A 26,000-nucleotide genomic window follows, 5' to 3' on the forward strand; every position below is an offset into this window, starting at 1 on the left:
AGGTCGACAGACACACAAACATACACACAAAATTCAAGCTTTCGCAACAAACTGTTGCCTCATCAGGAAAGAGAAAGGAGAGGGAAAGACGAAAGGATGTGGGTTTTAAGGGAGAGGGTAAGGAGTCATTCCAATCCCGGGAGCGGAAAGACTTACCTTAGGGGGAAAAAAGGACGGGTATACACTCGCGCGCACACACACACCTATCCATCCACACATATACAGACACAAGTAGACATATTTAAAGACAAAGAGTTTGGGCAGAGATGTTAGTCGAGGCAGAAGTGCATAGGCAAAGATGTTGTTGAATGACGGGTGAGGTATGAGTGGCGGCAACTTGAAATTAGCGGAGATTGAGGCCTGGTGGATAACGGGAAGAGAGGATATATTGAAGAGCAAGTTCCCATCTCCGGAGTTCAGATAGGTTGGTGTTAGTGGGAAGTATCCAGATAACCCGGGCGGTGTAACACTGTGCCAAGATGTGCTGGCCGTGCACCAAGGCATGTTTAGCCACAGGGTGATCCTCATTACCAACAAACACTGTCTGCCAGTGTCCATTCATGCGAATGGACAGTTTGTTGCTGGTCATTCCCACATAGAATGCGTCACAGTGTAGGCAGGTCAGTTGGTAGATCACGTGGGTGCTTTCACACGTGGCTCTGTGTACACCTTCCGGGTTACAGGACTGGAGTAGGTGGTGGTGGGAGGGTGCATGGGACAGGTTTTACACCGGGGGCGATTACAAGGGTAGGAGCCAGAGGGTAGGGAAGGTGGTTTGGGGATTTCATAGGGATGAACTAAGAGGTTACGAAGGTTAGGTGGACGGCGGAAAGACACTCTTGGTGGAGTGGGGAGGATTTCATGAAGGATGGATCTCATTTCAGGGCAGGATTTGAGGAAGTCGTATCCCTGCTGGAGAGCCACATTCAGAATCTGACCCAGTCCCGGAAAGTATCCTGTCACAAGTGAGGCACTTTTGTGGTTCTTCTGTGGGAGGTTCTGGGTTTGAGAGGATGAGGAAGTGGCTCTGGTTATTTGCTTCTGTACCAGGTCGAGAGGGTAGTTGCGGGATGCGAAAGCTGTTGTCAGGTTGTTGGTGTAATGCTTCAGGGATTCCGGACTGGAGCAGATTCGTTTGCCACGAAGACCTAGGCTGTAGGGAAGGGACCGTTTGATCTGGAATGGGTGGCAGCTGTCGTAATGGAGGTACTGTTGCTTGTTGGTGGGTTTGATGTGGACGGACGTGTGAAGCTGGCCATTGGACAGGTGGAGGTCAACATCAAGGAACGTGGCATGGGATTTGGAGTAGGACCAGGTGAATCTGATGGAACCAAAGGAGTTGAGGTTGGAGAGGAAATTCTGGAGTTCTTCTTCACTGTGAGTCCAGATCATGAAGATGTCATCAATAAATCTGTACCAAACTTTGGGTTGGCAGGCCTGGGTAACCAAGAAGGCTTCCTCTACGCAACCCATGAATAGGTTGGCGTACGAAGGGCCCATCCTGGTACCCATGGCTGTTCCCTTTAATGTTGTATGTCTGGCCTTCAAAAGTGAAGAAGTTGTGGGTCAGGATGAAGCTGGCGAAGGTAATGAGGAAAGAGGTTTTAGGTAGGGTGGCAGGCGATCGGCGTGAAAGGAAGTACTCCATCGCAGCAAGGCCCTGGACGTGCGGTATATTTGTGTATAAGGAAGTGGCATCAATGGTTATAAGGATGGTTTCTGGGGGTAACGGATTGGGTAAGGATTCCAGGCGTTCGAGAAAGTGGTTGGTGTCTTTGATGAAGGATGGGAGACTGCATGTAATGGGTTGAAGGTGTTGATCTACGTAGGCAGAGATACGTTCTGTGGGGGCTTGGTGACCAGCTACAATGGGGCGGCCGGTATGATTGGGTTTGTGAATTTTAGGAAGAAGGTAGAAGGTAGAAGGTAGGGGTGCGGGGTGTTGGTGGGGTCAGGAGGTTGATGGAGTCAGGTGAAAGGTTTTGCAGGGGGCCTAAGAATCTGAGGATTCCTTGAAGCTCCGCCTGGACATCAGGAATGGGATTACCTTGGCAAACTTTGTATGTGGTGTTGTCGGAAAGCTGACGCAGTCCCTCAGCCACATACTCCCGACGATCAAGTACCACGGTCGTGGAACCCTTGTCCACCAGAAGAATGACGATGGACCGGTCAGCCTTCAGATCACGGATAGCCTGGGCTTCAGCAGTGGTGATGTTGGGAATAGGATTAAGGTTTTTTAAGAAGGATTGAGAGGCAAGGCTGGAAGTCAGAAATTCCTGGAAGGTTTGGAGAGGGTGATTTTGAGGAAGAGGAGGTGGGTCCCGCTGTGACGGGGGACGGAACTGTTCCAGGCAGGGTTCAATTTGGATAGTGTCTTGGGGAGTTGGATCATTAGGGGTAGGTTTAGGATCATTTTTCTTGGTGGCAAAGTGATACTTCCAGCAGAGAGTACGAGTGTAGGACAGTAAATCTTTGACGAGTGCTGTTTGGTTGAATCTGGGAGTGGGGCTGAAGGTGAGGCCTTTGGATAGGTCAGAGGTTTCGGATTGGGAGAGAGGTTTGGAGGAAAGGTTAACTACTGAATTAGGGTGTTGTGGTACCAGATTGTGTTGATTGGAATTTTGAGGTTTTGGAGGGAGTGGAGCTGGAAGTGGGAGACTGAGTAAATGGGAGAGACTGGGTTTGTGTGCAATGAGAGGAGGTTGAGGTTTGCTGGAAAGGTTGTGAAGGGTGAGTGAGGTGCCTTTCCGAAGGTGGGAAACCAGGAGATTGGATAGTTTTTTGAGGTGAAGGGTGGCATGCTGTTCTAATTTGCGGTTGGACTGTAGGAGGATGCTCTGAATAGCCGGTGTCGATGTGGGAGAGGAAAGATTAAGGACTTTTATTAAGGATAGGAGTTGACAGGTGTGTTCATTGGCTGAGTTGATGTGTAGGTGAAGGATTAAGTGGGTGAGGGCAATGGATTGTTCAGTTTGGAACTGGTATAGGGACTGATGGAAAGAAGGGTTGCAGCCAGAGATGGGAACTTTAAGTGTGAGGCCTTTGGGGGTTATGCTAAATGTCAGACAAGCCTGAGAAAATAAAATATGCGAGCGTAATCTGGCTAGGGCGAAGGCATGTTTGCGGAGGGAATGTAAATAAAACTTAATGGGGTCGTTGTGGGGGTGTTGTGAGGGTGACATGGTATTAGAAGGTGGAAAGTGTAACATGAGGTTGAAATGAAAATGAAAGATAAAAATATGGGGAGAGATAAGGGTGAACTAGAAAGTAACTGGAGATCTGGTATGAAAAAAGGCGAAAAAGTGTTGGTTAAGTTGATCATGTGGTGAACTTGGGTTGGTTGACAGCGATGTGCATAAAGGTTAGGTGGGTGTGTTGCCGCTAAAACACGTTAAAGGACGGAGAAATTTGGGAAAATTTCGAAAAAAACGTGTAAATGTATTAAAAGGAGTGGTGTTATGGTGAAAGATTACGAAAATGGGGCTAACAATTGTTTGACGAAGAAATAATGACGTTAAAACCTGTGGGGAGCGGCTAAAAATGATCAGTGATGTGCGAAAAACGGAAGTGGAAATAAAGTGAAAGTTATTAGAACTAGCCGAAATGGTTGTTTAATATTTGAAAGCAGCTGTTATTGAACTAGAAACGGTGGATTTTATAGCAGCGGTAGTGTTGAAAGCGGAAAATAAAAATTTTTTTGGTTATTGTTTGGAAGTGGGTTACGTGTTATTGAGTATATATAGGCGGGATAAAATTGTATTACGGTAAAAAGAGGAAGGTGAATACAAAGTGAGACTACTGGTAAAAACAGAAAGAGAAAATAAGACGACAGGAAGGATTTCGAAATGCAACAGCAACAATAACAAACGTAATTGTTGGGTTCAAATTAATGATATGGTTATAATAGAGGGAAACATTCCACGTAGGAAAAATATATCTAAAAACAAAGATGATGTGACTTACCAAATGAAAGTGCTGGCAGGTCGACAGACACACAAACAAACACAAACATACACACAAAATTCAAGCTTTCGCAACAAACTGTTGCCTCATCAGGAAAGAGGGAAGGAGAGGGAAAGACGAAAGGATGTGGGTTTTAAGGGAGTGGGTAAGGAGTCATTCCAATCCCGGGAGCGGAAAGACTTACCTTAGGGGGAAAAAAGGACGGGTATACACTCGCACACACACACACACACATATCCGTCCACACATATACAGACACAAGCAGAGATATTTAAAGACAAAGAGTTTGGGCAGAGATGTCAGTCGAGGCAGAAGTGCAGAGGCAAAGATGTTGTTGAATGACAGGTGAGGTATGAGTGGCGGCAACTTGAAAGTAGCGGAGATTGAGGCCTGGTGGATAACGGGAAGAGAGGATATATTGAAGAGCAAGTTCCCATCTCCGGAGTTCGGATAGGTTGGTGTTAGTGGGAAGTATCCAGATAACCCGGACGGTGTAACACTGTGCCAAGATGTGCTGGCCGTGCACCAAGGCATGTTTAGCCACAGGGTGATCCTCATTACCAACAAACACTGTCTGCCTGTGTCCATTCACGCGAATGGACAGTTTGTTGCTGGTCATTCCCACATATAATGCGTCACAGTGTAGGCAGGTCAGTTGGTAGATCACGAAAGCTTGAATTTTGTGTGTATGTTTGTGTTCGTTTGTGTGTCTATCGACCTGCCAGCGCTTTCGTTCGGTAAGTCACCTCATCTTTGTTTTTTTTTTATATATATATGTGATATCAATATAATGGAAGGAAACATTCCAAGTGGGAAAAATTATATATAAAAAACAAAGATGAGGTGACTTACCGAACAAAAGCGCTGGCAGGTCGATAGACACACAAACAAACACAAACATACACACAAAATTCAAGCTTTCGCAACAAACTGTTGCCTCGTCAGGAAAGAGGGAAGGAGAGGGGAAGACGAAAGGAAGTGGGTTTTAAGGGAGAGGGTAAGGAGTCATTCCAATCCCGGGAGCGGAAAGACTTACCTTAGGGGGAAAAAAGGACAGGTATACACTCGCATACACGCACATATCCATCCACACATACAGACACAAGCAGACATATTTAAAGACAAAGAGTTTGGGCAGAGATGTCAGTCGAGGCAGAAGTGTAGAGGCAAAGAAGTTGTTGAAAGACAGGTGAGGTATGAGTGGCAGCAACTTGAAATTAGCGGAGATTGAGGCCTGGCGGATGACGAGAAGAGAGGATATACTGAAGGGCAAGTTCCCATCTCCGGAGTTCGGATAGGTTGGTGTTGGTGGGAAGTATCCAGATAACCCGGACGGTGTAACACTGTGCCAAGATGTGCTGGCTGTGCACCAAGGCATGTTTAGCCACAGGGTGATCCTCATTACCAACAAACACTGTCTGCCTGTGTCCATTCATGCGAATGGACAGTTTGTTGCTGGTCATTCCCACATAGAATGCATCACAGTGTAGGCAGGTCAGTTGGTAAATCACGTGGGTGCTTTCACACGTGGCTCTGCCTCTGATCGTGTACACCTTCCGGGTTACAGGACTGGAGTAGGTGGTGGTGGGAGGGTGCATGGGACAGGTTTTGCATCGGGGGCGGTTACAAGGATAGGAGCCAGAGGGTAGGGAAGGTGGTTTGGGGATTTCATAGGGATGAACTAACAGGTTACGAAGGTTAGGTGGACGGCGGAAAGACACTCTTGGCGGAGTGGGGAGGATTTCATGAAGGATGGATCTCATTTCAGGGCAGGATTTGAGGAAGTCGTATCCCTGCTGGAGAGCCGCATTCTGAGTCTGGTCCAGTCCCGGAAAGTATCCTGTCACAAGTGGGGCACTTTTGTGGTTCTTCTGTGGGGGATTCTGGGTTTGAGGGGGGCGAGGAAGTGGCTCTGGTTATTTGCTTCTGTACCAGGTCGGGAGGGTAGTTGCGGGATGCGAAAGCTGTTTTCAGGTTGTTGGTGTAATGATTCAGGGATTCCGGACTGGAGCAGATTCGTTTGCCACGAAGACCTAGGCTGTAGGGAAGGGACCGTTTGATGTGGAATGGGTGGCAGCTGTCATAATGGAGGTACTGTTGCTTGTTGGTGGGTTTGATGTGGACGGACGTGTGAAGTTGGCCATTGGACAGGTGGAGGTCAACGTCAAGGAAAGTGGCATGGGATTTCGAGTAGGACCAGGTGAAACTGATGGAACCAAAGGAGTTGAGGTTGGAGAGGAAATTCTGGAGTTCTTCTTCACTGTGAGTCCAGATCATGAAGATGTCATCAATAAATCTGTACCAAACTTTGGGTTGGCAGACCTGGGTAACCAAGAAGGCTTCCTCTAAGCGACCCATGAATAGGTTGGCGTACGAGGGGGCCATCCTGGTGCCCATGGCTGTTCCCTTTAATTGTTGGTATGTCTGGCCCTCAAAAGTGAAGAAGTTGTGGGTCAGGATGAAGCTGGCTAAGGTGATGAGGAAAGAGGTTTTAGGTAGGGTGGCAGGTGCTCGGCGTGAAAGGAAATGCTCCATCGCAGCGAGGCCCTGGACGTGCGGAATATTTGTGTATAAGGACGTGGCATCAATGGTTACAAGGATGGTTTCCGGGGGTAACAGATTGGGTAAGGATTCCAGGCGTTCAAGGAAGTGGTTGGTGTCCTTGATGAAGGATGGGAGACTGCATGTAATGGGTTGAAGGTGTTGATCTACGTAGGCAGAGATACGCTCTGTGGGGGCTTGGTAACCAGCTACAATGGGGCGGCCGGGATGATTGGGTTTGTGGATTTTAGGAAGAAGGTAGAAGGTAGGGGTGCTGGGTGTCGGTGGGGTCAGGAGGTTGATGGAGTCAGGTGAAAGGTTTTGCAGGGGGCCTAAGGTTCTGAGGATTCCTTGAAGCTCCGCCTGGACATCGGGAATGGGGTTACCTTGGCAAACTTTGTATGTGGTGTTGTCTGAAAGCTGACGCAGTCCCTCAGCCACAAACTCCCGACGATCAAGTACCACGGTCGTGGAACCCTTGTCCGCCGGAAGAATGACGATGGATCGGTCAGCCTTCAGATCACGGATAGCCTGGGCTTCAGCAGTGGTGATGTTGGGTGTAGGATTAAGGTTTTTTAAGAAGGATTGAGATGCAAGCCTGGAAGTCAGAAATTCCTGGAAGGTTTGGAGAGGGTGATTTTGAGGAAGAGGAGGTGGGTCCCGCTGTGACGGGGGACGGAACTGTTCCAGGCAGGGTTCAATTTGGATAGTGTCTTGGGGAGTTGGTTCATTAGGGGTAGGTTTAGGATCATTTTTCTTGGTGGCAAAGTGATACTTCCAGCAGAGAGTACGAGTGTAGGACAGTAAATCTTTGACGAGGGCTGTTTGGTTGAATCTGGGAGTGGGGCTGAAGGTGAGGCCTTTGGATAGGACAGAGGTTTCGGATTGGGAGAGAGGTTTGGAGGAAAGGTTAACTACTGAATTAGGGTGTTGTGGTTCCAGATTGTGTTGATCGGAATTTTGAGGTTTTGGAGGGAGTGGAGCTGGAAGTGGGAGATTGAGTAGATGGGAGAGACTGGGTTTGTGTGCAATGAGAGAAGGTTGAGGTTTGCTGGAAAGGTGTGAAGGGTGAGTGAGTTGCCTTTCCGGAGGTGGGAAACCAGGAGATTGTATAGTTTTTTGAGATGGAGGGTGGCATGCTGTTCTAATTTACGGTTGGCCTGTAGGAGGATGCTCTGAACAGCCGGTGTGGATGTGGGAGAGGAAAGATTAAGGACTTTTATTAAGGATAGGAGTTTAGGGTGTGTTCATTGGCTGAGTTGATGTGTAGGTGAAGGATTAGGTGGGTGAGGGCAATGGATTGTTCAGTTTGGAACTGGTATAGGGACTGATGGAAGGAAGGGTTGCAGCCAGAGATGGGAACTTTGAGTGTGAGGCCTTTGGGGGTAATGCCAAATGTCAGACAAGCCTGAGAAAATAAAATATGCGAGCGTAATCTGGCTAGGGCGAAGGCATGTTTGCGGAGGGAATGTAAATAAAACTTAATGGGGTCATTGTGGGGGTGTTGTGAGGGTGACATGGTATTAGAAGGTGGAAAGTGTAACATGAGGTGAAATGAAAATGAAAATAAAAATATATGGGGAGAGAAAAAGGTGAACCGGAAAGAAACTGGAGATCTGGAATGAAAAAAGGCGAAAAGGTGTTGGTTACAACTGGGCTATGTTGGACTTGGGTTGGTAGACAACGATGTGCATAAAGGTTAGTTGGTTGTGTTGCCGCCAAAACACGTTAAAGGACGGAGAAATTCGGGAAAATTTCGAAAAAACTGCGTGTAGTATATTAAAAGGAGTGGTATTGTGGTGGCAGATTAAGAAAATGAGGCTAACAATTGTCTGACGAAGAAATAATGGCGTTAAAACCTGTGGGAAGCGGCTAAAAATGATCAGTGATGTGGGAAAAACGGAAATGGAAATAAAGCGAAAGTTATTAGAACTGGCCGAAATGGTTGTTTAAAAGGTGAAAGGAGCTGTTTGTGAACTAGAAACGGTGGATATTATAGCGGCGGTAGTGCTGAAGGCGGCAAAAAAATTTTTTTTGGTTATGGTTTGGAAGTGGGTTACGTATTATTGAGTATATATATAGGCGGGATAAAATAGTATAGCAGATTACGGTAAAAAGGAGAAGGTGAATACAAAGTGAAACTACTGGCAAAAACAGAAAGAGGAAAATAAGACGACAGGAAAGATTTCGAAATGCAACAGTGACAATAACAAACGTGATTGTTGGATTCAAATTAATGATATCAATATAATGGAAGGAAACATTCCACGTGGGAAAAATTATATATAAAAAACAAAGATGAGGTGACTTACCGAACAAAAGCGCTGGCAGGTCGATAGACACACAAACAAACACAAACATACACACAAAATTCAAGCTTTCGCAACAAACTGTTGCCTCGTCAGGAAAGAGGGAAGGAGAGGGGAAGACGAAAGGAAGTGGGTTTTAAGGGAGAGGGTAAGGAGTCATTCCAATCCCGGGAGCGGAAAGACTTACCTTAGGGGGAAAAAAGGACAGGTATACACTCGCATACACGCACATATCCATCCACACATACAGACACAAGCAGACATATTTAAAGACAAAGAGTTTGGGCAGAGATGTCAGTCGAGGCAGAAGTGTAGAGGCAAAGAAGTTGTTGAAAGACAGGTGAGGTATGAGTGGCAGCAACTTGAAATTAGCGGAGATTGAGGCCTGGCGGATGACGAGAAGAGAGGATATACTGAAGGGCAAGTTCCCATCTCCGGAGTTCGGATAGGTTGGTGTTGGTGGGAAGTATCCAGATAACCCGGACGGTGTAACACTGTGCCAAGATGTGCTGGCTGTGCACCAAGGCATGTTTAGCCACAGGGTGATCCTCATTACCAACAAACACTGTCTGCCTGTGTCCATTCATGCGAATGGACAGTTTGTTGCTGGTCATTCCCACATAGAATGCATCACAGTGTAGGCAGGTCAGTTGGTAAATCACGTGGGTGCTTTCACACGTGGCTCTGCCTCTGATCGTGTACACCTTCCGGGTTACAGGACTGGAGTAGGTGGTGGTGGGAGGGTGCATGGGACAGGTTTTGCATCGGGGGCGGTTACAAGGATAGGAGCCAGAGGGTAGGGAAGGTGGTTTGGGGATTTCATAGGGATGAACTAACAGGTTACGAAGGTTAGGTGGACGGCGGAAAGACACTCTTGGCGGAGTGGGGAGGATTTCATGAAGGATGGATCTCATTTCAGGGCAGGATTTGAGGAAGTCGTATCCCTGCTGGAGAGCTGCATTCAGAGTCTGGTCCAGTCCCGGAAAGTATCCTGTCACAAGTGGGGCACTTTTGTGGTTCTTCTGTGGGGGATTCTGGGTTTGAGGGGGGCGAGGAAGTGGCTCTGGTTATTTGCTTCTGTACCAGGTCGGGAGGGTAGTTGCGGGATGCGAAAGCTGTTTTCAGGTTGTTGGTGTAATGATTCAGGGATTCCGGACTGGAGCAGATTCGTTTGCCACGAAGACCTAGGCTGTAGGGAAGGGACCGTTTGATGTGGAATGGGTGGCAGCTGTCATAATGGAGGTACTGTTGCTTGTTGGTGGGTTTGATGTGGACGGACGTGTGAAGTTGGCCATTGGACAGGTGGAGGTCAACGTCAAGGAATACGACTTCCTCAAATCCTGCCCTGAAATGAGATCCATCCTTCATGAAATCCTCCCCACTCCGCCAAGAGTGTCTTTCCGCCGTCCACCTAACCTTCGTAACCTGTTAGTTCATCCCTATGAAATCCCCAAACCACCTTCCCTACCCTCTGGCTCCTATCCTTGTAACCGCCCCCGATGCAAAACCTGTCCCATGCACCCTCCCACCACCACCTACTCCAGTCCTGTAACCCGGAAGGTGTACACGATCAGAGGCAGAGCCACGTGTGAAAGCACCCACGTGATTTACCAACTGACCTGCCTACACTGTGATGCATTCTATGTGGGAATGACCAGCAACAAACTGTCCATTCGCATGAATGGACACAGGCAGACAGTGTTTGTTGGTAATGAGGATCACCCTGTGGCTAAACATGCCTTGGTGCACAGCCAGCACATCTTGGCACAGTGTTACACCGTCCGGGTTATCTGGATACTTCCCACCAACACCAACCTATCCGAACTCCGGAGATGGGAACTTGCCCTTCAGTATATCCTCTCTTCTCATCATCCGCCAGGCCTCAATCTCCGCTAATTTCAAGTTGCTGCCACTCATACCTCACCTGTCTTTCAACAACTTCTTTGCCTCTACACTTCTGCCTCGACTGACATCTCTGCCCAAACTCTTTGTCTTTAAATATGTCTGCTTGTGTCTGTATGTGTGGATGGATATGTGCGTGTATGCGAGTGTATACCTGTCCTTTTTTCCCCCTAAGGTAAGTCTTTCCGCTCCCGGGATTGGAATGACTCCTTACCCTCTCCCTTAAAACCCACTTCCTTTCGTCTTCCCCTCTCCTTCCCTCTTTCCTGACGAGGCAACAGTTTGTTGCGAAAGCTTGAATTTTGTGTGTATGTTTGTGTTTGTTTGTGTGTCTATCGACCTGCCAGCGCTTTTGTTCGGTAAGTCACCTCATCTTTGTTTTTTATATATATATATATGTGTGTGCAAATGAACAGTTACAAAGCGCACAGGTAAGTGGCAGTCTACTCCTCTCGCTGCTATAAGGAAATCTTGGGAACGGGGCATCCAATTAGGACGCAGGAACCCTTTTTTATTTATTACAGTATTCTCCAACCTTAAAAAGTACGACATTTAATACAATAACAGTAGAAGTCAACAATAAAATTAATACTTTTAAAATTTTTATCAAAAACAGTTACTTAAAATCACTCAAGAGTAAAATATAGCAGCACCACATACAATGCATTTAACAAAGTTGTATGACTAGTTGGCGCATAAAGATCAGTAAATGTGAACCACAACATTAGTATTTTAAAAAAATATCAATAAGGCATAAAAAAATTCTTCTTCGCTTCCAACCCTTTACAAACATAAAAACTTTACATTAACAAATGTTGCAAAATATATCAAGATAAAACTGTTGTTTCTGACATGTTCTAGGTAAAAACAGACATTAAAACTATGAAGTTGTCTTCCACAAAACGCCAAAAATGTACTTGCCCTCCTGGGAGAAGACATAGCATAAACACACTCGTAGGCATATAGGGTGGGAGTGGGGCTGTAGAGGGATGGGAAGGCAATAAGAGATAAATGGGGGGGGGGGGGGGAGATGGAAGGTGAGGAAATGGGTTGGAGGAAGGGGGGGAGGGGTGGAGAAGCATGAAGATGAAATCAAATGGACAACATGGCAAGAATGGAAATGATGTATTATCAGTAGCAGAAAAACAGACGTACTGAAATTGGACTGGAAATGACTGTTTGCCATTTTTGTAATCAAATAAATAAGAACTACTATAGACTAACAGATTCAATAGAGAAAGCATACATCATATGTTACTCAGAAGTATCCGATAGATAGTATATGCTAACAAAAAGGAACAGAAACAATATTTTTTTAATAATTTAGGAAGACCACATAATCAACCAGTAAACAGAGCTTCATAATCTACAACACACATCATACCGCATATACAGAGTAAAAGTTCAACAAAAACAGAAACCGTATCCAACCAGCAGCATCATATAGGCACCACAGACAATAGTGCATTCAGAGATCAAAATGTTATACTCCTCAGTATATCAGCAACGGAACAGAAACTGAACTCAGTGCATGACAATCAACCTGGGGAACAAAATGTAACTATGAGAAGATTAGAAAAGGAGAGCTGAGGAGGAGGGGGGGGGGGGGGGGGGGGGGGAATTGAGGAGAGGGAGCACCAGGTGTACAGGAGCTTGTGATCAAGGGTTGGTGGTAAGGGAAAGGAACATGACCTATACATCATTTTGAAACAGAGCAAAGAACTTGCTAAACCGAAAATTGGCTTGTTTGTTCAGAATTTTATCCAGCTCCTTTATTTTGCTCTTCAAGATCTCAAGTTCCTCCAAAATATCCAACTGCATATCTTTTGATGCATGCTGCAAAATCATCAAATGTGTTATTTTTAATACCAACCCGGTGACCATTTTTTAAATGCTTTCCAAACACAATCCTATTAGAGGAGCCCACATGTTCTTTAAAACAGATGACAAACCTTCTGCCCATTTGTCCAATATAAAATGATTTGCAGGATCTGCATTGTAACTTACATATGCCTGATGAATTATATTTACCATCCTCCTGACCCCCACCACAATTGCTGAGCCTATGTTTCAACTTATACCTTAGTTGCCCACTTGTACGGTATCCTATCCTAAATCTTTTTGGGAAGGAGTCCCCTATATTGCAACATTACGTACTTTTTTGTATGATCTGTCCACGGTGGTTTCATCTGCCTGTCCTTTCTGCACAAAACGGAAACCAGCAATTGCTTACAGCCATTAGTCACCACAACCTGCTTCAAAATATTTAACTCTTTTATTAACTTGGTCCTCATTTAGAGGCAAACTCGACAGTCGTGCTACCATACTACGAATGTAGGCTACCTTACGTGTAATGGGATGAGTGGAATCAGTGCATAGTATAGCATTAGAGTGGGTTAGCTTCCGAAAAATAGAGAAGCCAAGACTCTCATCACTTTTCATAGTAAGATGATCCAGAAAACTCAATTTCCTATCCACTTCAACTTCCAGTGTGTACTTAATCTTTGGCTGCTGCTCATTGACTGGACACAATCTTATCATAAGTGCCCTTCACAATCATGAAAACATCAACAACATTAGACTTTTCAGGCTTTCCCTATGGATCTGTTGCAAATACACTTCTCGTGTTGGCTGCCAGATCGTATTCTGTAAATCGCATAATATTTCATCGATGCAACTGCTAGACATCCTTGGATGGTGGTAGTTGCTGCTGTCACTGCTGCAGGATGTGACTGATGATAATCGCACAATGGTGGTGAAATTTATGATGCCAGGAGCAGGTAATATGCATGTGTGGGAAAATGCTTACAGTTAAAGGAAAGCAGTGCCCCTAGTGCCTCCTGATTGGAGCCACTAGGGCACTGTGGGCAACGACTATGCTGCCGACGCTCCTGTAGTTAAAAGCCGAATTAAATCTCAGCAGTGCATTGTGTCAAATCACGAAACAGAAGTTATTGTTTTCCCTTTTTTTGATGTAATGGCTGCCAATGCTGGATCCAGGTGGCACTTAATTGAAACCCTGCATCCCTCTTGTATTGTTAATATTGTCTGCTCTGTGGATATTTACAGTTTCCTTTACAACACAGTCCCAGAAATATGGTGCTGGGGACAAAATTTCAGTCTTTTCAGAAAACATAGTGCCTCATGTTCGGCAAATTCTTTGCTATCACTGATTTTTCAGTTTTCCCCAGGCATGTATGACGGTGTTCGACACAACATTCTTTCATGACTCGGCATGTAGTTCCATATAAGATTTATCCACATTGGCATGGGATCGTACACATGCCATGTTTCCTAAGGCCTAAGCCATTTTAGACAAAGCACAATAAATTCCTCAATTTTGCTGGTGGCTGAAAAACACAATTGATGTCATGCCTTTTGAGGATTCTCTCTATTCTTGAGGATATGCTGCCAAAAAAGGGCAAGGACACCATTGCAATGGGTGTCTCCGCATCTTCATTTACATCCCTGCTTTGAATTTGCTTAGAATGCAATGCGTGGTGTATCTGTCTGTCAGAATAGCCATTCTGTTGGAATATCATTCTTAGGTATTGTAGCTCACCAGGTAGACTGTTGGCATCTCAGACTGCAAGTGCTCTATGCACTTGAGAACGTAAAACACTATCGCATTGTGCAGGGTGATGACAACTTGTGGCCCGCAAATATAGCTCTGTGTGAGTTGATTTGCACTAGAGACTTTGTCCCAGTGTGCACCATTGGCTTTCTTTCTGACCAAGACATCCAGGAGTGGTAAATGCCATCATTTTCCACTTCCATTGTGAACTGTATACTCGGATGGAGTGAGTGCAGATGCCGAAGAAACACAGGTAATGTCTCTGTTCCTTGGGGCCACACCGCAAATGTATCATGTACGTACCACCGGAAGCAGGAAGGTTTGTGACTTGAAAAGTGCAGTGCTTTTTCCGCAAGTCTTACATAAAATTGTTGGCCGCCATGGGAGACAGAGGACTTCCCATGGTGATACTGTCCACCTGCTCAATATACTGAACACTGAATAAGAAATAAGTTGAGATAAGCAGTTGTTTAAACAGTGCCACTGTGTCTTTCTCAAACTGGCTGCTGACAAGCTCTTAAAAGTCCTGCTGAGATACTTTCGTAAATAAAGATACAATGTCAAAGCTAATCAAAAGACGTGATGGTTGTAGCTTAAGTGTCTTCAGGCAACCTGTGAAGTCCTCTGAATTCCAGATATTGTGGTCATGCTTGCTTGTAAGAGGCCCAACAGTGTAGTAAGATGTTTGGCCAGAAAATAGGTAGGAGCTCCAATGTTGCCCAGTATCTTTGGTAGGCCGTAGAGTTTTTGGGGAACTGCAGCCTGTTGGCATAAGCTCTTAATGACTCTAGAAGGAGTAGGACTCTTCTTAAAAAGACCTGATGTTTCTCTCTGGATTTTGGCATTTAGATCCTCTCTTAGCTTGCAATAAGCAGGATCGTCAAGCTGTGCCTCCATCTTGCTGTTGTATTCAGCTTGTGGCAGAAGGATGGTGGCATTCCCCTTGTCATCAGGTAAAATGATGAGGTCTTTGTCTGCCCTCAAGTCTTGCAGAGCCTTCCTTTTTGCTGAACTGATGTTAAACTTCATTTGTGGGGCTCGTGTTAAAATTTCGAAAGTGTCCCTCCTAATCTCTTCTGCAACTTCACTGGGCAGCTTCAAAATTGCCTGCTCTTTGCCAGATGCGACATCTTAGACTGGAGCTGACTGTGATGGTATTGCATAGTTCAGACCTTTCTTGAGTCCTGCAATGGTCACATTGTCCCCGATACTATCTGTGAGGTTAAACATGGTGTGTTGGTGTGGTGTATTCCCTTCTTGCTGTTGGGCCTGGAGTTGAGTATACTTTGATAAGTGGCAAGCCTTGACTTGTTGTTTTTACCAGTCAGCTATCCCAGGACATAGCTGAGAGTTTAAAGAGATCTTCAGATGCAGTGATAGTAATTTCATGGACACCATGTACAGTACCCATCGTGTATAACGTATCCTCTTTCACTAGGGCTGGTTAAAATTTGATAGGTGTCTCTTCTGCAATTTCACTGAGGAGCTTCAAAATTGCCTGTTCTTTGCCAGATGTGATATCTCAGACTGGAGATGTGTGTGGTGGTGTTGCATAGTTCAAACCTTTCTCAAGCACTGCAACAGTCATGTTCTGGATTCCACCTGCATGATTAAACATGGTGTGTTGGTGTGGTGCATTTCCTTCTTGCTGTTGGGCCTCGAGATGAGTATACGTTGATATGTGGCGAACCTTGGCTTGTTGTTTTGACCAGATGCTATGTCCCAGGGTACCATCAGCTTTTCTTCTGACCATGACATCCAGGAATGGAAATATGTCATTTTTTCCACTTCAATTGTGAACTCATTTTTTCCACTTCCATTGTGAACTGAATATTTGGCCACCTGATTGCTATCTGACTGGTCAAAACAACAAGCCAAGCCTCAACAAATGTCAATTTTTTCTTGTCTCGAGAACCCAGCCTCAAGAAGGGGTTGCACCAGGTCGATGCACTAAGTTAAATCTCACAGATAGAATCCTGGACAATGTAGCCATTGCAGTGCTCCAGTCTGAGATGTCATACCTGGCATAGAACAGGCAATTTTGAAGCTTTCCATTGACTTTGCAGAAGAGATTAGGAGGGACGTCTGGCAAATTTTAACACGAGCCTCACAAAGAAAGTTTAACACAAACTCAGCAGAAAGGAAGACTCTGGAAGACTTGTGAGCAAACAAAGACCTCACCATTTTACCTGCTGACAGGGGGAAAGCCACCGTTCTTCTGTCACATGCTGAATACAACAGCAAGATGGAGGCATTGCTTGATGATCCTGCTTATAGCAAGCTAAGAGAGAAACATTAAGCCTTCTCAAGAAGAGTTCTAATACTTTTAAAGTCTTCAAAAGCCTATGCCAACAAGCTGCAGTTACCCAAAGGCTGTACGGACTACCGAAGATACATATGGATGGGACAACTCTTTGCCCTGTACTGAGCAACATTGGAGCTCCTACCTATTTTCTGGGCAAACATCTTACTATGCTGCTGGGACACCTCATAGGCAAGTATGACCACCATGCCCGGAATTCAGAGGACTTCACAGGTTTCCTGAAGACACTTAAGCTACAACCATCACATCTCTTGGTTAGCTTTGATGTTGTATCTTTATTCACAAAAGTATCTCTGCAACACTTGTTAGGGCTTGTCAGCAGTCACTTTGAGAAAGACACTGTGGTACTGTTTAAACATGTGCATACCTCACCTTATTTCTTATTCAGTGTCCAGTGTTTTGAGCAAATGTACAGTGTTGCAGTGGGAAGTCCTCTGTCTCCCATGGTGACCAACTATTTTAAGCAAAGCTTTGAGGAAAAAACACTGCAATTGGCAAGTCACAAACATTTCTGTCTCTGGTGGTAGGTACATCATACATTTATAGTGTGGCCCCACAGAATTGAGACATTACGTGTGTTTCTCCGGTATCTGCTCTCACTCCATCCGAATATACAGTTCACAGTGGAAGATGCTATTTTACCATTCCTGAATGTCACGGTCTACAGAAAAGCTGGTGGTACATTGGGACATAGTATCTAGTCAAAACAACAAGCCAAGTCTCGACAAATACCAATGTGTGCTTGTGTTTTGGCCCAGCCGCAAGAAGGGAATGCACCATGTTGAAGCACCGGGTTGATCTCACAGGTAGAATCCTGCACGACGGAGCTGTTACAGTGCTCGACAAAGATTTGAACTATGCAACAACACCACAGACAGCTCCAGTCTGAGATGTCATAACATAGCATAGAACAGACAATTTTGAAGCTTTCCATTGATGTTGCGGAAGAAATTAGGAGGGACACGTGCCAAATTGTAACATGAGCCCCACAAAGAAAGTTTAACATCAACTCAGCAGAAAGGAAGGCTCTGTGAGACTTGAGAGCAGGCAAAGATCTCTTCATTTTACCTGCTGGCAAGGGGAATGCCACTGTCCTTCTGTCACAAGCTGAATACAACAGCAAGATGGAGATGCTGCTTGACAAGCCTGCTTATTGCAAGCTAAGAGAGGATCCAACTGGCAAAATCCAGAGGAAAAAAAATCAGGTCTTCTCAAGAAAAGTGTTCCTTCTAAAATCTTGAAAAGCCTATGTCAACAGGCTGCAGTTCTCCAAAGACTGTATGACGTGCCGAAGATACATAAGGATGAGATAACTCTTCGCCCAGTAGTGAGCAACATTGGAGCTCCTATCTATTTTCTGACTAAACAATTACTACATGTTGGACCTCTCATAGGCAAGTACAACCACCATATCCGGAATTCAGAGGGCTTCACAAGATGCCTGAAGGCACTTAAGCTACAACCATCAGATCTTTTGGTTAGCTTTGCAATTATATCTTTATTTATGAAAGTATCTCTGCAGGACTCGTTAGGGCTTGTCAGCAATCAGTTTCAGAAAGACACGTGAGCGGAGACGTGCTCTTTGTGTTTTCCGCCACCATCCTACATTGGCCAACTGTGTCCGCTCTAAGCAGTTACGTGTGCGATGCTGTCACATCATCCGCGATAGCAACAAGGCAAGCTGGTACTTCTTTAACGGCTCCTTTAACACCTTCACTCCCTCCTCTGTAGTTTGGAGTCATATTCGACAGTTATCTGGCACGTCTAGTTTCTCCCCAATCTCTGGGCTACTGTCACGCATGATACCTTAATGGACCCAGTCACAATTTCTAACTCTTTGGCTCAACACTTTGCTGAGATTTCGAGCTCAACAAATTACCCAACAGCCTTTCTCCTGAAGAAACAAGAAGCAGAAGTGCGACCTCTTGCTTTCTCCTCTCAAAATAGCGAAAGCTATAATACTGTTTTCTCTATGCGGGAACTCCAACACGCGCTCTCTTCCTCTCGCTCTTCCGCCTCAGACCAGATGCCATCCACATGCAAATGTTGCTGCATTTATCGTACTGTAGTGTGCGTTACCTCCTTCGCCTTTATAATTGAATTTGGACCAACAGTATGTATCCCAGAAGATGGCAGGAAGCTATTGTCATTCTTGTTCCAGATCCTGGAAAGGACAAACACCTCCCCTTTAGCTATTGCCCCATATCTCTCACTAGTAGTGTATGTAAGGTTTTGAAGCATATGGTGAATTGCTGTTTAGGCTGGTTGCTGGAGTCCCGAAATCTTTTAACACCTGTACAATGCGGTTTCCGAAAGCATCGTTCAGCAGTTGACCATCTTCTTGCTCTTTCCACTTACATCATGAAAAATTTTCGCAGGAAACACCAAACGGTAGCAATATTTTTTGATGTGGAGAGAGCATACGATACCTGTTGGAGGACAGGCGTCCTCCGCACACTGTTCTCTTGGGGCCTTCGAGGTCGGCTACCCCTTTTTCTTCGTGAATTTATGACAGACCGCACATTTAAGGTGCGAGTGAACACTACTCTCTCCCATACTTTCTCCCAAGAAAATGGGGTGCCCCAGGGCCCCGTGCTAAGTGTAGTACTGTTTGCCATTGCCATAAATCCATAATAGTGGTTTGTGTCCTTCCCGATGTCTCGGGTCCCTCTTTGTCAACGATATTGTGATCTACTCCAACTCTTAACGACCAGCCTTCTTGAATGACTTCTTTAAGGATGTCTCAAATGCCTCCATTCATGGATCATCGAAACAGGCTTCAGCTTTTCTCCCCGTAAGACCATCTGTGTAAATTTTTGGCATCATACGGAATTTCCTCCACCTTCCCATCAAGGCTCTGTTGACCTTCCATTTGCAGACGTTGCCAAATTCTTGGGCCTTATGTTTGACAGAAAACTGTGCGTGTCTTCTCACATTTCATATCTTTCGGCTCGCTGTCTGCGATCTCTCAACGCCCTCTGTGCTCTGAGTGGTACCTCCTGGGGAGCGGACTGAGTGGTCTTCCTCTGCCTATATCGCACCTTAGTGCACTCGAAATTGGACTACGGAAGCATAGTTTACTCCTCTGCACGGCCGTCTATTCTTCAGCGTCTCGACTATCTCCACCACCATGTATTGCATTTAGCGTCTGGAGCTTTTAACACCAGCCCCATGCAGAGCCTTTACGCTGAGACTGCTGAACCTCCACTGTCCTACTGAGTCGTTACGGTAGTCATGTCTTCCATGCCTGCTCATTCGACATGTGCCCTTTTTTTCGACGCCTCCTTGGATTTAGGGTGTGCAGACCACCTTCCTCTCTACTACCATTGGGAGTCTGCTTCCGTCAACTGCTATGTTCTCTTTCCTTCCACTTTCCTAAAACTTTCTTGACAAATGTGGGTAAGGCACCACCTTGGATTCGACCCCGGACCTGCCTGCTCAGAGACCTCTGTCAGGTTCCCAAGGGAATTTGCTGCTCTATGTGCACAAATGGAGTATGCCACATTTATCTACACTGATGGTTCAAAAACCACATTTGGTGTTGGGAATGCCTATATTGTTGGTGACACCCCTAATCGATTTCGACTTCCCAAACTTCGGTTTTTATTGCGGAGCTTTACACTGTTCTCCAGGCTGTCCAATACATCTGTAGTCATAAGCGGCTACAGTAAATTACATGACTCGGATTCCCTCAGCTCTCTCCTCAACCTCCAAGCTCTTTATCCTGTCCACCCTCTGGTCCACCGGATTCAGGACTGCCTCCACTTGCTCCACTTGGAAGGGGGTGGGGGGTGGGGGGGGGGCTCGTCTCTGTGGAATTCCTCTGGATTATGGGGCACATTGGAATCCGCGGAAACGTGGTAGCCAATATAGCAGCCGAGGCTTCAGTCTCTCTTCCTCGGCGCACTATACGCGTGGTGCCCTTAGCCGATCTACAGAGCGTTTTATGTCATTGTGTTGCTCTTTTATGGCGCACACATTGGTCTATAAATTATGGGACATAAAACCTCTTCCCTGTGCATGGACCTCTTCCTCCTAGCCTCGGCATCGGGAGGAGGAAATTTTAACTAGACTCTGGATAGGGCACTGTCTTTTTAGCCATTGGCATCTTTTAAGTGGTGATCCTCCCCTGCTTTGTCCCCATTCTCTCAACCATGGATGGTGAGACACCTTTTACTTCAGTGCCCCTATTTTAAATCCACTACACGCTCAATTACAGCTGTCGCCTGATATATCTTCCCTTTTAGCAGATGACATACACTCAGATGATCACATCCTTGGGTTTATCAGTGTCAGTGAGATGACATCGGTCACTTGAAGCTCTTGTTTTGGGGACAACAACCCCTCTTCAATAGTAGTTTTCTAAGATTTCCTTCCGTTTTTAGTTTCCTCCCTCCCTTTTGAGTTTTGCTCCCATTGCTGCTGATTTAACATTAGGTTTTTTACCCTTCCCTAAGCCACAGAATGGGCACTTATGACCGTAGCAGTTTTGCACCCTAAACCATAAAAATAGTATGATGTGTATGGCAGATTATGAAGCTCGGTTTACTGGTTAATTTTGTTGTCTTCCTAAATTATTAAAAAAATATTGTTTGCGTTCCTTTTTTTTAGCATATATTATCTGTTGGATACATCTAAGTAACATATGGTGTATGGTTTCTTTATTGAATCCATTAATCTATATTAGTTCTTATTTATTTGATTATAAAAATGGCAAATAGTCATTTGCTGTCTAGTTTCAGTAAGTCTGTTTTACTGATACTGAAAAACTGTTATTTCCATTCTTGCCCTGTTACCCATTCGACTTCATCTATATGCTTCTCCATCCCCCAACCCCACCAACTGATTTCCCCTTCTCCACCCCCCCCCCCCCCCCCCCCCCCGCCTCCCTGCAACCCCACCAACCCTTTTCCCAGCCCTCCATACTCCTCCCAACCCCCAATCTCTCTCTTCTTCCCCCTCCCCTCCCTCTACAGCCCTACTTCCACCTTATATGCCTGTTAGTGTGTTTAAGTTTGTTACGGTAAAGTTTTCATGCTTGGAAAGGGTTGGAATTTTTAATGGACTGTTATTTTGTTTTCTGTTAATACTAATGTTGTAGTTCACATTTAATCATTTTTACGTGCCAACTTGGCATACAACTTTGTTAAAAGCACTTTATGTGGCACTGCTATATTTTAATGTTCAGTGATTTTAAGTAACTGACTGCTTTTGGTAAAGATTTTAAAAGTATTAATTTTATTCACAATAATTCACAATAATTAATTTTATTGTTGACTTATACTGTTATGGTACTAATTGTTGTATTTTTTACGGTTGGAGAATAATAAATAAAAAAGGTTTCCTACATCCTGATTGGGCATCCCCTTCCCTAAGGTTTCCTTATGGCAGCAAGAGGAGTAGACTGCCAGTTACCGGTATGCACTGTAACTGTTCATTTGCACTTCATAATACGTATGTATTTGTGACACATTTTTTGCATTTTCAGGTAGACCATTTCAACTATGTGTTACATAGTCTTGAGATGATATTTTCTGTATTTTAGATATGTGCTAAAAAAATAGGTAATACCTGCATTGTAAATGAGTGTAAATATGATTTTCTGTCCTGTAGGATGATCTGAAAATGGGTACCAGCCTGAAACTTGTCAACAAGTAAAAAAAAAAAAGTGAAATTTGCAACCTTGGCTTGTTTTTCATTTTACGTCCTTGTATTTCTTTCATATGGGCAGAAAGGTATTTGATTAGTAGATTATAATATACGACTGTATCACATGAAAATTTTGAAATGTGCCGGCCGAAGTGGCCTTGCGGTTCTAGGCGCTACAGTCTGGAGCCGAGCGACCGCTACGGTTGCAGGTTTGAATCCTGCCTTGGGCATGGATGTGTGTGATGTCCTTAGGTTAGGTAGGTTTAATTAGTTCTAAGTTCTAGGTGACTGATAACCTCAGAAGTTAAGTCGCGTAGTGCTCAGAGCCACTTGAACCATTTTATTTTATTTATTTATTTATTTTTGAAATGTAAGAAAAAAACAAAAGTTGTTATTTTTGTATGTAGATACTGTCAACGGTAAAGCTTTGTAATTTGTTTGAACATGATTTCAAGTACTTTTTCGAACACTCAAAACATTTAACTGGGTCACAGTGCAAATGTCAAAAAGAGAATTGTTGGGTGGATGCCAATAGCATAAAACCAGCAGAGCCCTATTCTTCCTCGTCATATGAGAATGACTGTTGATTTCCAATTGGAGGCATCATCATGTTGCTTTAAATTTGTTATTAAACTTGTTACCTCAAGTTAATATTTCATCACTTTGTTTTGTGTGGTGTTCGGTTTTTTTGCTGCCTTTTAATTCTTACCTTGCGCTCCTTGATGAAAGTCTGACTATCAAGGGTCCAATGAAATAGTATGCACAAACTAAGAGTTATAAAACTGATTTACAACAAAAGCTGCACTTCCTTTTCTTGACTGGGATGCATATATATATATCGAAAAAAAGAGGAGGAAAAAAATTACCAGTCATGACATTTTACTAATCACAAAACATTCAAGGCCAGTTCTGCTATTTAAAAAAAGCATAAATACTTCAAACTTGGGAGATATGGAATGCTGATCATCATTTCACCACATGATGAACTGCTAGTTTTGGTGAGAGTTTTAATTTTACAGCAGTTCCGTGTCTCCATGTGTTCCTTGCATAATATGTCACCTGTATTACTGCACACCACTCCACTTGACATGCATTTTGAAGTTGTAAATACCCTATAAGAACCTTGTTATAATACAGACCACTTCATCCAACTTAATCCTGAAAGAAGTAATTTCTGTTCATTTATGGTAAAAGTTCATAACAAAATTAAAGTTAATTGAGTGTTACTGTAAAGTCATGTTGTGGCATGTTCTATTTCATCAGCTTGGTGTTTCTCAACAGGTTAACAGATTATTGAAAAATTTGGACTCTCCTGAGAAATGGTGGTGGTCTCTTGTGATTATGTGTTACTGCTTAGGCTTTTGTCTTATCAGCATAATAAGGTGGTGGCTTATGTTCAGTTATGTTCAGCTACAGTTGGCTGATCATGTACTTTCATCCTGATATGTTGATGATAGCTTTTTTCATTTCTGCAGTTGTCTTTTTTTCAGGACTTTTAATTATGTCAAAGAAAAACCCAATTGAGAAAATTAGTAAATTATAAGACAGAGTTGCTTGTCATTACTTATCTCCAGGAGCAGTGCCAATTGACCTGTATACAAGTAAAAGTGACACACTACCTAATTTTCAGAATTAATAGTTCCTTCCTTTGGGAGTGGAGAGAAATATGTCAGGGAAGGTTTAAACAGGAAGGGCTGGACTCTCAAATCCCCTGGTGAGAGTGACTCACCTGTAGTGTGTGTGATGATAGACTTTGTGTCTGTAGGCAGTGTTACACATTTTGCCTTCTGGAGGTAATTACTATGCAGCAATCTGTCTCTTAATTTATTAGTCTCTTTTGGTATTATCTGTCCAGTGTGATCTTGACCTAAGGAATCCTCTTTGGCTACTAACATTTTTTAAGTGACATTGTTTTTCAGGAATGATCTTTTGTGGACAAATTGTACTACCTTTAGTCTCATTATATTGCTTCCAATTTTGTGTGTGTGTGTGTGTGTGTGTGTGCCTATTTTCTTCTTTTGGCAATGTTAATTGACAGCCGAAGGTGGAGTTAGTTATATATGTGTCTTATGGGTCATTTGGATGTTATGGTGAGGTGGAATGAATTAATTTAATTTATATTTAACTGTGGCCAAATGCTTACCACTTACAGAAGAACCCCCCCCCCCCCCCCCCAGAACAAGAAAAAATATATTAAATTTGATAATGGAAGTAAACTTGTTGGTCTTATGCCTTTTATAATCTTCAGGTTTCTTAATAAAACATCCCCTGTGGGATATAAAGAGTTATCCAAAATGAACATTAATACCTTAGTTTCAAATTTGGCAGTGCTGTCAGTCACACTTTATAAATCATCCGGCAAACAATCAAAGACTTTGGTACTTACATTATTCATTCCTTTCTGATATAAAGCCAGTTGTAATTAAATGTAGTAAAGCCTATTCTCAGTATTATTCATTCATTTTGTATCGCCCATCTTTAGACCACATTGTTTCAACAGTCTTGCTTGACGTGTTCTGATGTTTGCCCAGTGCTCCTGCATTCGTTCTGGGTTTTGCTCCTTCCTCTCCTGGGTCCAAGCCTTTCCTTTTTTTAGTTTTGGCTTTTATTGGAAACCCTGCCCCACCATAACTTTCTCCTTGAGTGGGACACACTCCAAGATATCATGGGTGATTCTCACTTCTTTAAGATCTTTCTCCACCTCTGTGAACCAGGCCTATTTTGTTTTCTTCTCCTTAAAGTAGGTGATCATACAATTGGTGAGTCTTCCAGGGCTCATTTAAGTCATATGTCCATAAAACATAATCCTTCTTTTCCAGATGGTATCGGTTATCTTCTCTATGTGGGAATACAGTTCATGGTTATGACATCTTATGTATTTCCCATTCTCTTTGCTAAACCTAAGATCTTTCTCAAAATCTTCCTTTCCTTGGCCTCCAGTCTTTTGATTAGGCCTTTTTTTCATTGCTAGGCATTCAGAAGTATATAAGACCTCCTGACAGATAACACTGCAGTAATGCCTTAACTTTGCATTTAACGATACTGATCTTTTGTTGCAGATGTTTTTGGTTAAATGGAACACCATTTCCATTTTGTTCATGTTTGATATGAGGGCTTCATTCTCTGATAAGGTTCTCTGATAAGGTGGTTGTTATCCATTTTCCGAGATATTTAAACTTTACAACTCGCTTAATTTTGACTTGGCCCACTACAAGCTCCCTTGGTGGTGAATTTATGTTCATTATAAACTTGGTTTTCTCAAATGAAATTTGGAGGCCAGTCTTCTGTGCTTGTACGTTAAGCTCCCTTGGTGGTGAATTTATGTTCGTTATAAACTTGGTTTTCCCAAATGAAATTTGGAGGCCAGTATTCTCTGCTCATTAATCTGTCTCTCAGCTGTTTCCATGGAAATTATTATGGACACTGTTATATCTGAATTGTATTGTATTACACACAACAAATTTTATGAGACTACAAAGAAGTCAATAGAACTGTGCCTAGCTAATTTGTCCAAGGACTGCACAGAGAAATCATTCCTATCCATTCAGCACCCAAAATATCTTATCTGGCTGATATTTATTGATATCTTTGTATCTGGATTCAGGGCAACAACATTCTCTGCTCATGTCTCCCCAGAACCTCAACATCTACTCCCAAAATCCATTTCACATGGTCTTTCTCAACTTAACAAGCTGCCTTCCTAGAAGTTGAAGTCTGCCTCTCAGATGGCTCCATAAAA

The 26,000-nt window shown here is 43.9% G+C and overlaps 1 protein-coding gene across 2 annotated transcripts in view; it reads left to right on the plus strand.

The window, feature by feature from the left end:
- The window catches only part of LOC124594444 (SWI/SNF-related matrix-associated actin-dependent regulator of chromatin subfamily A-like protein 1), a 147,174-nt gene that overhangs the window by 71,361 nt on the left and 49,813 nt on the right, over nt 1–26,000 (plus strand). The window lies entirely within an intron of this gene.

This window comes from Schistocerca americana, chromosome 2 (genome assembly GCF_021461395.2).
Source record: "Schistocerca americana isolate TAMUIC-IGC-003095 chromosome 2, iqSchAmer2.1, whole genome shotgun sequence".
Lineage (NCBI taxonomy): Eukaryota > Metazoa > Arthropoda > Insecta > Orthoptera > Acrididae > Schistocerca > Schistocerca americana.